The following is a 16639-nucleotide window of genomic DNA, read 5'->3' as shown; positions in this document are numbered from 1 at the left end:
TGGAATTAAAGCAGAAAGTCTAACAGTGTTATTTCCAGCTGAAATACATTCAGTTAATTTCACAAAGCAAATAAATACACTAAAAAATGTATTGTTTTTGATAAAAGAAACTCTACTTGAGATCCTTAAAAAATATACAATCAATATTGAGAGTGAGGTGCTTCCTATTTGGAATTCCTAAGTAAGAGCAGCAGGATGACATACAGGCTATAGACTGAGGAGCTGTATGTGAAAAAATGACAAATGGTGAAGCTGTCAGTCTAGGATATACCATTTTAGATATATATCATTCTTTTTATGATGACTATAATTTTGATTATGAAACTTACTTACCTTTTTATGTAGTATTTAATTTCTTTTTGTATAAAATTAGCACTAAATTGGCAAGTCTATGAAAGATCCTGTAATACTGAATTATTATTATTAGTTTTTTTCCTATAAATATCTGTAAAAGTCGATTTTATATTAACAAATACTTAAGTCAATTTCAAGAATGCACCCTAGTTATGTTTTGGGACTGTGAATTCAACAGTTTAATTATATATTGTACTCATGCTGACATCTATGGTAGAGGTTTCATTATGGTTTTGCTGCTTCTAATTTTCTCAGGAATGACTTTATGAAACAAATATTTTTTGTGATACAGGAGAAGAAAAATAAAGTGGGAGAGACCAGAAGCAATTACAAAAAGTTGCAGCACCAGCACCAGCACCAACTCTTGTCTCAGTTCAATTTCAATATATTCTGCTTCTTGAAGTTGAAACTAAGAAGAGGTTTCTCTTAAGGCTTGTACCGTGCCTGAAAGATGCTCTAATAAGACTGAGTACTGAAGAGAAATTTTGAAGCTTAGAGGAAGACAGATCTATCTTCATAATATTGCAGAAATGGCTATCTCCTAATCATGTAAGAAATCCTATTTAGATTATTTTCTCTAGCTGTTGTTAGCTCTATCTTATTTAAAAATACTCTTGCACAGATGCTTATCCAGAGCAGCTCTGATGGCCTTGTATGACTCTGATGCTGCAGCTGAGCTTGTTTGGCAAGGGAATTGTTGCAGCTGGTTAATTCCTACCAATTGGTAGGTTTTTGTCATCAGATGACACTCCTGATGTCCATTGACAAATTTTACTGTAGAGAAATCCTATTCCTTACAGGAGAGCAAGTGATCTGGGACTTCTTCCTCAAATATGTGGTTGTATTTAGTTGTACAAATTTGGACTTCACATTTCAGTGCCTCCTGGAGGAGTAGTTTGACTAGACCTCTGTTTCATTACTCAGGAAATTCTCCCCAAACTTTATAAACTTGCCAAATAAGCCATTCTCAGCTGGTACACATAAACGGGGTCTCCCCACCTCCTCTTTCAGTGAGCACTGTGTTTTTGCCCAGACACATGTGCATGGGAAACAATTGCTTGCTACTGTTGATGCAACAAAGGTGCAAATCATACAACCAATGTTTGTTTTGTATATGCCATGCCCTGTGTGCATAGTAGGAGGAATTGGGAGTGCCTGACTCAAGTTTTGCCAGCAATCAGAAAATCTCCCCTATATCAGAAACGGCAATTTCAGTGTGTCAGTGTTTGATCATGTCTTCTCCAGTGATTGCAAAAACAGATTTTCACTGGCTCTATTTTTTTCTGGCCTATTATATGGCTCTGAACCAAGTACTAGCAAAGGGCTATGCTATTCTCCAACCATGTAAGATAAAAATAGATAATTTAGGTCCTGAATTGTAAAGTTGTTGTTATCTCAATAACTCCCTTCAGTGGAGACTACATTCATTACACCATAACACTGTCATCCTTTTCAGATCATCCTTCCCAAAAATCTTCTAAATGTAACAGAATCTTTTCTTTCAGTCCCTTTGAAGGACTAATTTTTTATCTGCTGCTCTTGTTGATATTTTTTTTCAATTGTTATAAGAATCTCAGTCCTATGGTGAAGTAGTATAATAAATTAATAGATACTTAAAGTTAATAGCTGTATTTTAGTCATGAAACTATAATCAACAGTGATCGTACTAACGTGTATTTAATTAGCACATATCTACAAAAAAATAAAGGTAGCTCACTGCAGCGCCCTCTCAAAAAAAAAAACCACCAAAAAAACCAACAAAAAACCAAAGAAAACCCTATACCTTATTACTACTTACAATGTGTATCTTCAGGTTTCAGTTGGTAACTTTCTTTTGCTTGCCAGTGATTAGTAATTTAGTATTTTTATCTCAAAGTCCTTAAACACATATAATAAGATGCATTATTTTTCATAAGAGATGAACCTCTCCATGCATCCTCTCATTGCATTTTTTTAGCCTCTTCTCTTGTTTCTCAAAGTCTTGTATAAATAGTCGATCTTATTGTAGTTTAAAATCAGTCTTACTAATTCCATTATTGGGGGAAAAATGTTCAGTCTAAGTTCCCTTGACTGTTCTACTTACATTGTCCAGGATTTCTTTACATATTTTAGTAGCAGTATGATGATTTGAGATATGTATCTACAGCATTTACTTGTCTAGACAGCTGTGTGGAAAGTAGAAGAATCATACCATAAGAAATTGAGTCATGTACAGAGCTGGAAAAGATTAGGACTGTGCTTATGAATGTTGCTGTAATACAAATAATGCTTAGTAAGTCTTCCAAAATCTGCAACATTGCAAAAAAAGTAGCAAGATTTTGTTTGGTAATTTTGCACTTAATGAGCCCTTTCTGTATCTCTTAAAGGTCTTTTTAATAAATTTAAAAAAAACCGTCAAGCTTTATTTCTTTAAACATTCTGCCATTACTTCCAATCCTAACCAGGTACCATGTATTGAAGTTATGATCCGCTTTCTTAGCTGTTTTTTGTTCACTGGACTTTTGACATGAGACGGAAGAAAGAAAAAACATTTTCATTACTATTAAGTAGTTGAAAAGCACAAACTATATTACAGAAACTTTCTGGAGCTAAAAGTATTTGGGTGACATGTAAAAATGTTTGTGATTCAGGTAGCTGTCTGTGTCCTTCAAAGACACGAAAAACCCAGACTGACTAGATAGTAGGTGTTGCTTAGTCACAAAATCCTACATGTAGTAATCACAGCTCTAGACTATTATTACATTTACATTTTCATTAGTGTTATAAACTCCCCTGCGCAGTAGGATTTAGAGGCAAAATACATCTTGAAGAGAAATTTTTTAAAAAAGTGTTCTTTTCACTGATGTGTCAAAGTTGAAAAGTTTATAATACCATCATGATCCTTAAAAATATAGACTGAAATTTTCTAAAAAGAGGGTGGAATTTTTTTTTTCTATCTGGAGCTCCTATCTCAGTTAAAATTTGGCATCATATTTGACTTTTGTCCTTTGTCTCAACAAATTCTGTGAGATTTGACACCAGTGTAGTCTAGGTGAAAATTATATTTCCTGAATAAATTAGCATGAATATTTTTATTCCCGCTTTCTATAAGACTAATGATTCAAAAACTATTATTCTCTACTAAAATATTTGAATTTTATTTTTATACCATTGATAATCATTTTCTGTGATCATGTGTGTCCTATACAGAGATGCTCAGGCCCCCAAAAAAATTTTTGTGTTCTAAAATATATCTGAAGCATGTCACAGAAAGATTATGGGTTTTATGGATTCCCAAGTCTGAATAGTTCCATAGGTGTATATGGGCTAACGTATTTCTGACAAGCATAACAGAAATTTACATATATTTCTAAATGATGTTATTTTAAGTCAATATTTAAACTTTAGTTATGAAATTCAAAATGTATGAAACATTGGTATTATCCTACAAGTCTGAGTCATTGGATTAAAATTCATTTAACAGATTGAGTAAGAAGCACAAAAGTATCAGAGCTGTGGTTCCATAAAAGGCTGAGTCTCCTGAACCCTCTTTAAAATAGGTTTGAAGTTCACCTTGTCATGATCTTGGTGGGCATGCTCAATATTGTTCAAAGTTGTTCAGACTTACGGAAAAAAAGGTCTATCACCCAGGTAACGGTAGAATTTTTCTTGAGGAGGAAATAAAACAACTAACATTTTCTTTCCAGCTGGGCTTTCCTAAACTTCATTTTATTTTGTATTCTGTGTGAGCAATCAAAAAAACCAAACAGGTCTTGGCTCTCAAAAAGTGAGATAGAATCAAAAACATAAAATATTTATGCCTTTATTCACAGTCCTAAGCTTTAGTTAGCATATGCTTTATTGAATTAAAGAACCTAAAATGGTGGGAAACACAAGTCAATGCCTGTAGCTCTGGAATTGTGAAACAGTTCTAGTTCAACTAATATTAGAAAACTGGAACTGTAATGGACATAGCAAATGTTAAGCCACAATTATTTTAAAGATACCTAAAGCTCTGAGGTTAAAAAGGATTCAAACATAAATTAACAAGTAAAACACAACGGTGAGTTGATAATTGCTTCACTAACATGGCAATGTGCAGCTCTTGGTAAGTTTCAGAACTTTAACCAGAATGGGAACAAAGGTTGACACTGTGCCACAAAAAAGCCCGTGGGGTTCTTAACAGGATGTGGGATGTTTTGCTTGAAAGTTGCTGGATGAAATTCAGTCTATGTCCTTTGTAACTGGCTGTCATATCATACAGTGGTAGTTATGTAACTACTGTGCAGGATATTAATTGCTGCCTTTCAATTAAATACATTCCCAGTGAGTGGACAAGGCCAACAACTGGTGAGGTTTTTTAGACCCTGCATTGTAGGACCTCCTGGCTCATTAAACCCAATCTCATATTTCTGTAGATCATTTGTGTTTTAATATTTATTTTTTAAACAAATGAAATTCCAAAATAATTTTTTTTTAATTTTTTTTTTTTTTTAGTCAACTAAAGAGGCACTATTATTGAAGACTAATTGGACAGGGAGATCATGATGAAGGGCTTTTTGTCCCTGAGATCAGCTCAGGTGGTTACAGTATGGTGCTAATAATATCCAGGTTCTGGGTTTTATCCCTGTACGGGGCATTCACATAAGAGTTGAACTCAATGGTCCTTGTGGGTCCCTTTCAACTCTGAATATTCTGTGATCTTTTAGTCACATAAAAAATTAGTTCTGTTCATAAATCACTGTTTTCTATACCAGCTAAAATTTTTATCTGAATAACTCTTAAACCTGCATAGCATTTAACTTGTTTGCTCTACTTGTATATATATATATAAAAGTTTCCTGAAAACTCTTTTATTTTTGTATTTATAAAATTCTTTTGTTTTTCTGTATTTTTTAATTCTTTCAATAATCTCAGACATTTAGTTAGTCTTTCTGAAAACTGATGTTTGCAATCTTGTATTTCAGATGAGATCTTTGTGTTTTATGTTTCCTTATTGGAAATATTGTTTAATGTGGAAATTTTTTTTTGAGCCAGACTTGGAAATGGCTTGCAGTCAGTCTCTATTTCACTGTTTTCACTATTTTTCCTAAGTTTCTTATCTGTTGTGATTTCAATTCTAACTTTAATTTTTATTGGAGACACTCTTGAGAAAGCCTAATACTGAATATTGGAAATATATGCCTAAGTGACAAATTTTTTGACAGAGAATGTTCTATTACCCTAGGCTGGTGATTTGTGATCCTTCTTTCATTCATTCATATAATCCTGTGACTGACTTCATTATAAACTCATCCACAAAGCTATTTCAGTATCATAACCAATGTATTTATCTAAGATGAATTTAGACATCATTATATATAGTGAAGTATGTATATAACCATGTAAGTGAGCTTATATGAATATAAATTGCATATATAGTTGTCGTTCATCTATATTCTCAACTGTAAGCTCCCTCTTGTCATTTTATGGCTTTAGATTACATCTTGAGTAATACACTCTGCATGTAACTGTGGCTTTCAGTATACTGTACATTTTTAAGAGTAGTGTTCTAAGTTATTTAACTCATTTTCATGGTACATTTTGACTGATGAACTGGAAGAGCACAATGCCAGCTTGATAAAATAGCTAATAATATATTTTAAATGTAAATATACATATGGATAATAAAGCTATGTTAATTGATGTGATGGTATATATTTCTGGCCATGATTGAGAGTATCTTAGCCTAACCTAGTAACTGTTTTTTTTCACTGAATTAGAAAATAAAATTTAATCCTATTTGGTGAAGAGAATGCCAAAACATATGTAGTGATAAATAATGTAAGGGTTATAATAAAAGCATAGGTCTGTGACACAGTCTTGATCTGATGACTTATATACAGAAAAACATTATAGAGTTGCAGGATGTAGGATCCCTCTTCTTACATAAACAAAAGAAACAGATTATGTTTTCAGAATTCATAATATTTTATGGAAGAAATTGCTCAAGTCTATGCAGAATGGAAAATACTTATACTGCAATAAAACTTTCTATAGCTTACAAGGTATGTGTGTGATAACTTCTTTGAATACCTAGAGATAAATCAAAATAATTTGTTAGAAAAAATCAGACAAGTATGGCAAAACAGTGACCTTGAAACTTCATCTCCTCCTGGATAGTTAATATAAGAATCGTATTATTATATGTGTAATAAGAATATATTAATAATAATAATTTCTTATTGTCCACCTTCTGTATGGAAAGCTTTTTGCCAAAGCTAATGGAATAGATCAGAAATCATTGATTTGCTAATTTACAACAGGAAGACTGAAAATGAAAATTCCAGACTCTTGCATACTGGCATGGACTGAGACAGGATCTACATTCAGCTTACTGTCACTTTGTCATTAAGAATGAAAAAAAATAACAAACTCAGCCAAACCTATTTTGTCTTGATCTAAGGCTAATATATGAAGAAAAAAATTATTACAGGAGATATACACATACACATACATATAATGAGTATTGCTTCGTGTAGCAGAAACAAAAGAAACTGCAATTCCATTAATAGTATTGCTTTTTAGTTAGCAAAAAAATAACAGAGTATATTTAAGAAAGGTATTAGTCATGTGTATGTGCAACAGTAGGCAGGTAAAAGGAAACTCTCTGTGCTCCTGGAAACTCAGTTAAAAGGTGATTGAACCACGAGGTCTCATCCCCCCCAGAACAGGGGGAACAGACTGATCATTTCAAGAATGTGGAAAAGCAAGCTGGAAGGTGGCAACTAGCCAGATGCTGTAAAAGAATTTCTTGTAACCAATCAGCTGAACATGTGCTTAAGGCCAGAAAGGCAAAGAAAATCTGATGCTCAAAGTCTTATAGAGAAGAAAAAAATTGATATATTTTTGATAGGAAAGACAACTATAGTAAACAGGGAGTTGAGATTTAGGTTTTTTAGATCTCTAGGGCTATTCTAGTCAAAACAAAAGATTCAATTTAATTTCATAAATAACCTCTCACTGACTAGTCAAGTGTTTGATATATCTGAAAATAATTCACTTATCTGAAACAAAATATGAACTTTGTACCTCAATATCAGATTGCTCTTTGTAGCTAGTGGGGCCCCTTTCAGTACTCACATTATGTAGTCATTTGCACTGTGAGAAGCAGCACACTAAAACGATGGTTCACTTTACATCCATATCACAATCAACATTTGTATGGATGACTGCTTAGAATTCAAGGGAAGTAAGAACTGGGGCACGAACCAGCCTTTTTGTTCTGCTCATCTGAATAAGTTTATTCCCTCAAGGCTACAGAAATGTTGAAGACGTTAAGTGTTCGCTCAGAACAGAAGTTCTGTAGGCTGCATGGGGGCAGAAACTACCAAGGAATGTTTCATATCAAATTTACACCCAACAGAGTGAGGATGAGTAATTGTTAGGTGAGAAGTTGCTATAGCTTTGTGTTAGCAGTTCTGAGTTCAGCTACAAGATATTATCTAAGACCCAATAGAGATCTGACTAGGTGACTCAGAAAATAAGTAATGGCTTATACAATCATTTCTAGGTCAACAGTTTGTATATACTGAACTTTATTCTGGTAAATCATCACTAGCTGATGACTCTTCTGTGGTCTCTGAATTGTTATTCTATATTTGTTTTAGTGAATGGACTATTTAAAATAAGTGCCATGGCAGGCTGCCTTTGGCATATCTGCTCATTGCTGCAGTAGAAACAGAGACCTGACTGGAATGGAGGATAGAGCTGCTCTATCAGCCCTAGAAGCAGCTCTTGCAAAGCAGAAATGAGATGCTACAGTGAAATATGGAAAAGGTAGAACAGAAAAATTTAAAACCATCTGAGACAACTGAACTGTCTGTTCTGATATTCCATATCAAAACTTAAATTCACCAAGTTTCCCTCGAACTGAACTTGGTATCTTGTGTAAGTGACATCCCTAAAGACACCGAGATCCAGAATCACCTTTGCAAGTTGCCTTCTCCTCTCAGTTGGCTACTGGAAGAATGAAGGCTTTTTATGGTGATTCCATTATTAAAAGTCTTGAACCTGGATGGAAAAAATTTGGGCCTGAAACTGAAGAATCACATTTCTTCCTTTAGTTGCTTACCTCCAAATTTCTTCCAGGGTTTTTTCACTTTCTCTCCAAGAATTGTGTACTTCATTTCTAACCAGAATTCTCTTGTCTTCAGCTTGCAATCCTTAGCTAAGGTAGTGTTTTCCTAAGAATTTATATAAACCTTTATTGTCAAGTATAGCCTGTGAAGGTTACTATATATCATAGGTCCACTATGAGAACCACTCTCTTCTACTTACACATTATATATGGACTAGACATTTTAGAAATTGTATTTCTGCTTCTTTGTTTACACTAAGAATTTCCATGCAAAGTCTTGAATTAAAATAATTAGATAAGTAATTTCTCTCATTTAGATTACCTCTAGATGCATCTTCTGCCCACAAAACTGGCTCAGTCCAATGTTTTCTGAAGACTAAGGGTTTTTTTCATAACATATTATTTATACATATGTTAAATCAGGTTTTGATATGACTGCAGGAAATAATGCTTTCTACTCTCTTTACAGTAGTTTCCATGTATTTTTCATTCCAGTGAGTTCTTTTTCATTTCAGTGAAGCTCAGGGAGTACCTTTGCAATCTCATGAACACACTGTTTATTAAATCATTAATCCAAAACATGTTTCAAAAACACAATAAGTTTTCCAAAACACATTTTCAGAGGGGATAAGGAGACAACATTTTCTTCAAAACTTGTTAGTAAGAAATTCAGAAAGTGGTTCTGAATGGGAATAGAACACAGGATAAACAGGTGTCAAAAATCAAGACTTTTGTATGTCACTTCAAAATAAATAAGGAACAATAATTTCATCCCCCATGTTCTTCCTCTTCATCCTCTTTTTTTTTTTTAAATATAAGAATTCCTGCTGATTTCTTCCTTGTGGAGGTTAGTGTTGAGCCCACCCTTACCCCCACTCTCTTTGAAAATGAAGAAACTTTTGATTCGCAATAAGGGTTTTTTGAAAAGCACCAATGTGACTGATTAATTTTTCCAGATACATGTGGAAAAGGGCAAAAAAAAAAAATTTGGGAAAACATGAAAACTCAAGAAATAAGTTTGTAACAGGATAAATTAAGTAAGGAAAGTAAAGACAGTGTAAACTTGTTTCCCATATCTTACACCTGTGGAAGAGCTGTATTTATTTCCCTGATTTCACCTTGAGCTGTAAAATAGATTGGGGATAATTTTAAATAATGCTTTTCAGATGTTAGGTACCTTCAGTTATATTAAATCACATAGAAAGGTGTAAAGACATTATTAAAGGAGACCTTTTCTACTATTAGTGTTCAATAAGTTATGTTTTGGAAGTTTTTGAGGCATTTTATTGTATTTCTGTGATAACAGATGTTTTGATCATGTTTGTACACATTACAGGGCATGTGTGTTCTAAATAGGTGTCTCTGTGTTTGAATACTGATTAAAAACTTCAGTGTTTATTGAAGTATTTGAAATATTTTTTTTTTAAGGAACAGATAACATATAGGTAATAGTATTTAACTGAATCAATAGAGTATGAAGTAATGGGAAAGTCTGATTTTCACTCCTTGGAGTATTTCTGGTATTGACTTTTCTCATACAGATAGCCTAGGGAAAATATCCAAAGATCACCACTTACCTTGGCAAAAACCCTCCACTAAACTAAAGTGTTCAAGTGTTCTAGATGTAAATTCTGATGGCACTAGAAATGGCCAGCTCAAAACCAGTTTAGCACCTGACTCTCATTCCATACTTTACCATTATTTAGGTAATGGGTTCATGAGTATCTGCTACAGAAATGAATTTGATTAATCACTCCATCAACATTGATGATCCAATTACTTTTCAGTGCTACTTACAGGAACTGGAAGACAGAATTTTGTCTGCTTTTGAAATGTAATTCACAGTGGCCTTTGGGTAGTAATATGTTAGAATTACATCTAAATGCAGGAAGCTAAGCAAAACCACAGAGTTTGTAATTCCTCTGTCTCAGCAAACGTATACATTTAAATACAAATGTAAATGCATTCCTAAATAATGATGCCTTTGGTAATTTGAGCTGCAATGAAGATGACAAATTTTAATGAATGATATGATTTTCCTCTCTCCAAATGTATTATTCAAACCACTTTATTTTTCATTGTTCATTAAGCAGTACTGGAATTAAAGAAACTACATCTTCCAGCTTGGACAAGATTTTTTACAAGCAGAATATTTGAAGTTTGTTTGCTTTTTTTCCAGTCTGCTTTTAAGAGTCTTAGTGGAGAGAAATTAGGCAACTTTTCTCCAAAAACTATTCTATATTCTAGTTGAAGCAACTAGGACATGTTTCTTCTGCTTTCTTCTCAATTTCATCCTACTTTGATTTCCAGAAATCAAAGTGGTAAGTAGGGTAGACTGTAAATCCTTTGACATAAGCTAACAGTTGAAAGAGTTCTTTCAACATCTAGACCTTTAGCCTAATAGCCTACAGAAGTATGGAGAATGTGTAAGATGTCATATTTCAGTTTTTTTATGTCATCCCTCTGCCAATCTGTATAGTGGAAGTTCCCTGTGAAAGAGCCTTGTTAGTACAATACTTAAGAGATCACACTTTAAGAAGTGTTTGCTACTACTTTTGTCATATATTGCGGCTCTGGGGTCCTGTGACCTCTCTGGCTCGCCACAGGGTCAGGTTGCAGGTGCCGGATAGCTGTAGAAATGAAGGACTTCCACCAAAGGCAGGTGACTCACGAGTGGCTTTATTCCGGAGGGTTCAGAAGAGGTAAGGCGAGGTGGGTGATGAAGGGAAGCAACCGCTCCGAAGGATGACCAGCTCTGAGAGCCCCGAACCAGGGGCGGGGGAGGGATTATAATTGTAACTGGGAAGGCGGGTCAGGGTGTGAAACAGCCAATGAGGTGAGGGCTCAGGGGCGGAGTAGAGGAAGAGTGGCAGGGTAACAACCAACTAGGATAAGGGAAAGGTGTGGCTTCGGGATGAGAACCAATGGGGATACAAAGAATTTAGAACTTTCCAGAACTGGGTGAAGGAGTACACAATGATGGACAGGGACAAGGGGAAGGGATAACCAAAGACTGACAACCGGAGGAGGCGGGAAACTACACATCTGTTGCCTCTCAAGGCAAAGCAGGGGGGCCATCTAGCACACCCCCTCCCACAATATATTTTATTTTGTTGATTGTGTTAAGTAAACACAGTTTCTTGCTTGCAACTCTGCTTCATCAGTTGTCTTTTGTTAGACCAGTTACTAGAATTGGAAGCATCTGAAAACTTTGGGTTTGTATGAACCTATTTGACTACAGTGTTAGACTATTAACTCAACAACAATTTCCCTCCTAAAACGCATGGGCCACACTATACAGGAGACATCCCTGTGTCACCCTGTGTGGCTGCTGTGAACCCCTCCTACCTGGAAATTTATCTATTATCTGTGTCACAAAAAATAGCATATGGAATACAATAGAAACATATCTCCAGAAACAAAATGAAATGTAACAAAACAACAAAACACCTCCAAGTTCCAACAAAAACAGGGGAATATCTGGAATATATACAAAATATATTCTTTTCCCTTAGTATTTTGCACACTCATGCTAAAGTGTGCTTACATCAGTCAAATTCCTCAGGACTAATTTAAACAGCTAAGAAATTATCAGACAGGAAGCTCTACACTGCTGTTACAAGAATATTGTTCACATGTTTTTGTTTAGACAGCACTTTTTTGTCCACAGGTGCCAAAGTCATTGTCAAAATAGTCCATTCCACCCTTTTTTACCTATCATCTACCATCTGTGAGCAATGCTGAGGTCTTTCATAAAATAATGACATCTTAAATTTCACTACACACCTGAAATGCAGGTCAGTGCAATAGGTGACTGGCTGAAATATGTACACAAGGTATGAATTATGTTATCTTTTGCACTTTTGTGAAGACAGCGAAACAATTTCAACCTGAAAAAAACCCAGAACCTAAATGAAACCCCATCCACACCTCTTTGACTTTTAAACCAAAATTGCACTTGCTATTTTGACTTCCTTATGAAGCACTTAGTGGTTTTGAGGCTTTATGTGCTTCTGTTCATAGCACAGGCAAACTTTTCATGAAGTTGCCCATTTCATACTAGCACTGCACTTAGGGCCTCTTTCTGTTCCAGAGGAAAGAAAGATTATTGTTTCCCCATCTTTTAGTCCACAAGAGTCCAAATTTTATGTACTTTGACTGAAATATTGATATTTGGGGGAGTATTAATTTTTTTTAATTTTCTTTGAGAACCATATAGGAAGTAATTTTGAGTTAAGGAGAAGGGGAGGAGCAACCTGTCCTTCAGAAAAGACAGGCTCTTCATATGAGAGGCAGCTCTTACAAAGGGCATGTTCCATTTGGCTTGTTTCCTAGGTAAGAGATGAAACAAGCCATGTTGCTTCAGGCAGATGAAAGCTGGGAAGGAGATGGGGGTTGGTTCTGACCCCAGTTCCTACTTGTCAAAAATGTGTGATTTTTTTTCTCTATTTAAATATATTATAAAGAGCAGAGGGGGGCGGGTGAAAAATGGAGGAAGAAAGCCAAAAAAAGTCAGCTATTTTCTGGCAGGTTAGCCATCAAGTCTCATCATGAGAATGACTATTATGGTATACCAGCCCTGCAATGTGGAATGCAAAAATGCCTTTTACTGAGACTGTCCCATTTGTTTTGAAGGGCCTGTGTGCCAAGAGGCTCTCCAGAAAACTGTTTAATACTGTAATCTTCAGGCAAAATATATTATTTTAACTTTGTTCTTTAACACCACATTAAGGATCAGATTATTAAGAAGTAAAATGAGATACATACATATATATATATATGTAATTTGAGCTTCATTTCTAATTTAATATTCAGAAGTAAAGTGCTCAGACCTACCACAGGATGGACAGCACTTCTTTCTGAGAGAGATCTGATTAAAAAATGCAGGGTCAGACCCCAAGCCTATCAGATTACCATTATTCTCTAGTCATATTCCGTAGTCCTTATTAAATGAGATGCAGCAATCTCAGCTGGTATCTGAACTACAAATCTAACAAGTAACAGGGGAAGAATGTTATTTGCTCTGAGTATATTTCCCTCCTGGGAGAGATCCAGATTAATGCTTGATAATCCTTTTGTATCTAAGGTTCAAGCTGTCTTCGCTTGATAAAAACTTCCACAGAAGTCACTAACATTAAACTTGTAATATAAGAATTAACATAGTAATGTTAACATTTATATCTTGAAAGCCTGTGCAAATTGTCAAGCTAACAAGATGAACAAAACCTTTATTCTGAGAGAGATTTTCTTCTTCACAAAAAATATCAGTGTTGCATGTCATCTTTGTCTCTTGTCAATTTGTGTTCCATAGATTATTCTTTGTATAAAAGAAGCAATCCCAGGGAAGTCATTAGGAAGTAGGAATATTATAAATATTTGTCTAGAGCCAGAGTTTGCAATTTTATTGCTGCCTGTTAGAGGTGTGAGAAATGGTAACTTTGCCAAACTCAAGCACTGTTAGAAAATGTTGATAGCTGAGCATGTCCATTTTTAATTCCAGCATTTTATGCTGTTCAATTTCTTACAAATTCTTCATCTATGTGCTTTGTTCTTTATCTACCTGCAAGCTGAAGAGAAAATGCATGAATTTTGTGGAAAGTTATAGTAAATAGTTAAATACTGGCAGTCAGAAAAGGAACTATCAAATACGGCTAGAGTAGAATATCTACACATATATCACCAATAAAGACATATTTACTTTGTGACTCACTTAAATTGTGTGATATGTCTCACAGAACTCAATATCATCAATATTATGAAATTAAATCTTCATCAGGAGGTTTATAACATCTTAGAGGTATCAATTACCTTTGAGAGATTAAGAAGCTTGTTCTATGCAAAGCCTTTCTAGCTATGCTAAGTCTTGGAAAATTTGCAGTCATTTGCATTTGGTACGATTACTTCTTTTATCACAACTTATAAACAATAATCAGTATCACAAAGTTGATGCTTTTAGCAACACACCTATTTGCCTTCTGAAACTCACATCAGAAAAACAGGTGCCTAATTATCAGAAAAAAATAGTTCTCCTGGACATTTCCAAATTCTGCAAGTGATATCTACTGCATTCATTTAACTTCTTGATACTGAAAATCTGTTTAAACTTCTGCAGTTCAGACTGAATCTGAACTTCCAGACACTTGGGAAAGTAACAAACTAGATATGCTCATATATTAGTCAGAAATCCTGTTTAATAAAAAGACAAAATACAATAACATGAATAAGTAATCTACATCCAAATAAATGTGTGGATTTGAACATTAGTTTTATAAGATGATAGGGAAGCAATTGACTGAAGAGAAAAAAAAAAAAAAAGCCACCAAAATGCCTGTGAAGAAAAAATACCCTTGTCAGAAATGTTTTTCTTTTTCCAAATTTTCAATAATCTCATTTTTTAATCCAAATGTAGTTTTAATAATCTCTAGGAATACTTTTATATATGGATTTCAGTTCAGAATTTTTAGTACTAATACTAATTAAATCATGCATGTTTTTTTGAATCCTTGTTCTGTGGAAAAGTAGAAAATGCTTAAGTAGGATTAATCTTTCACAAAATTAAATATCTTTTTTTTTTCCAGATCCATACAAACACTACAGTGAGGTTTTTTTCCACTTTTGAGTCTATTTTATATATGTTATATGTACTGGTTAATAAAAACATGTCTCTGTCACATATCTAGGGGACATCAGACACCACAGCTTGTGGTGTCTGATGAGGAGATATCTGATAGATGGAGGAATTTAAGGTTACATGGTAAAAGCATGCAATAATTGGTCTGAAATCATGCTACCTACTTTTTAATTATGGCTCCTCCACCTACCAGCTGCATATCATGGAATGACTTGACTGCAGGCTTTAAAGGCACTCCTAAATCTCTGATACACAAGGCTGGGTGCACATAAATACCAGAAGCTGTTCTGACCTGCGTGTGATTGACATTCTGCTGCTGCAAACCAGCACAGAACAGCAAAGGTTCTCCAGGGGGCATGCCCTGGCAAGGCACTGTGCATCACTGGAGTGCCTGAGCAAGGACCAGAGGGGAGACCAGAGAGGTCAGGTCCAGTCTAGAACTGGGTCAGACAGAGCAGCTGGATCTCTTGAATGCCATAGAAACGGTCAGGGTAGGAGCAAGGGAAAATCAGATGGCAGTGTTCACGCTGGAGAATGCAAATGGGCAGGGGGAACTGGATGCAGTGCTTTGCATGTTTGTCTCCTTCACAAAAGAAAGACTTCAAATAGTTTAGGGATGGCTGTGCTAAGCTTCTTCCTTGAAAGGAATACAGGGAAGTAGATTTGTTTTCTCATATAGTATGGAAGTGATCCTCTGTATCCTTTACCTCAGCATGAGAACAGCATGCTGGTGCTTAACCTTTTTTGTCTATCTGAAGAGAAGGGCTTCTACTCTCCTATGGAAAATATGGAAGATGCTGTCAAGAATATGATCAAGGACTTTTTCCCCCTTAAAAAGAAGAAAGCAATACCTGTGATGGCTTTGTTTTCACATGAAGATCAATCATAATGACTGAGAAGAAGGATGATATCTAGAATTAGTTTTTGCTAAACTGCTAAAAACTTGAATTAGAATATTGATTTATATAGTTGCGGGGATATCCATTTTTCACTATTCAGTAAATATATTGCAATATGGTTGAATCCCTGGACATATAAAGCAGTCTTAGTTAATTAATGAAGAAGAGAGTACACACACTCTTTTCTTTTTATGTGACATTTATCATAAAACAAGATTATAGTTGAAGTTGTCTAGCTCCTTCACAGTTGAAAGAAAAATGTAATTCTTTAGTAGAATTACACGTACAGGATATATGTGCAACTCTATGTGTGCAAGTCCATATCATGCAGACTTTCAAACCAATAAAGTCTTGGGGTATCACAATAAACTTACAAATATATTCAGTCTCAATATAATATTTCATTAGTTAAGAATGTATTTCTTTAATTTACTTTCCTTACATACATCTATCTCCATGGATGTACAAGGCTGTCAGTATATTTGACTTCTGTCTTCTAAGGGAACCCAGTGATTCCTTTCTCATATACTGAAAGCTGTACACAGAGGTAGACATTCAGCTACAACAATCCACAAGCTAAGCACAATACACCAGGCTTTCAATATTAATGTAGACAGCAAAGAAACATCCAAGGATCAAGTGTTCTCATTGCATGTT

General features: G+C 34.8%; 1 long non-coding RNA gene across 4 annotated transcripts in view; it reads left to right on the top strand.

The window, feature by feature from the left end:
• LOC115495574 (uncharacterized) overlaps positions 1-16639 on the top strand; it is a 192850-nt gene that overhangs the window by 47939 nt on the left and 128272 nt on the right. For 3 of the 4 annotated variants that reach the window (XR_012056453.1, XR_012056454.1, XR_012056452.1), the window contains exon 3: positions 647-903. The exons of the other annotated variant lie outside the window; for it this stretch is intronic. This is a non-coding gene — a long non-coding RNA (uncharacterized lncRNA). The remainder of the gene's footprint in view (positions 1-646; positions 904-16639) is intronic. 4 annotated transcript variants of the gene reach the window in all.

This window comes from Taeniopygia guttata, chromosome 5, assembly GCF_048771995.1.
Source record: "Taeniopygia guttata chromosome 5, bTaeGut7.mat, whole genome shotgun sequence".
In the NCBI taxonomy this organism is placed as follows: domain Eukaryota; kingdom Metazoa; phylum Chordata; class Aves; order Passeriformes; family Estrildidae; genus Taeniopygia; species Taeniopygia guttata.
The sequence above is the reverse complement of the archived record's forward strand: the minus strand, read 5'-3'. Positions and strand labels throughout refer to the sequence as shown.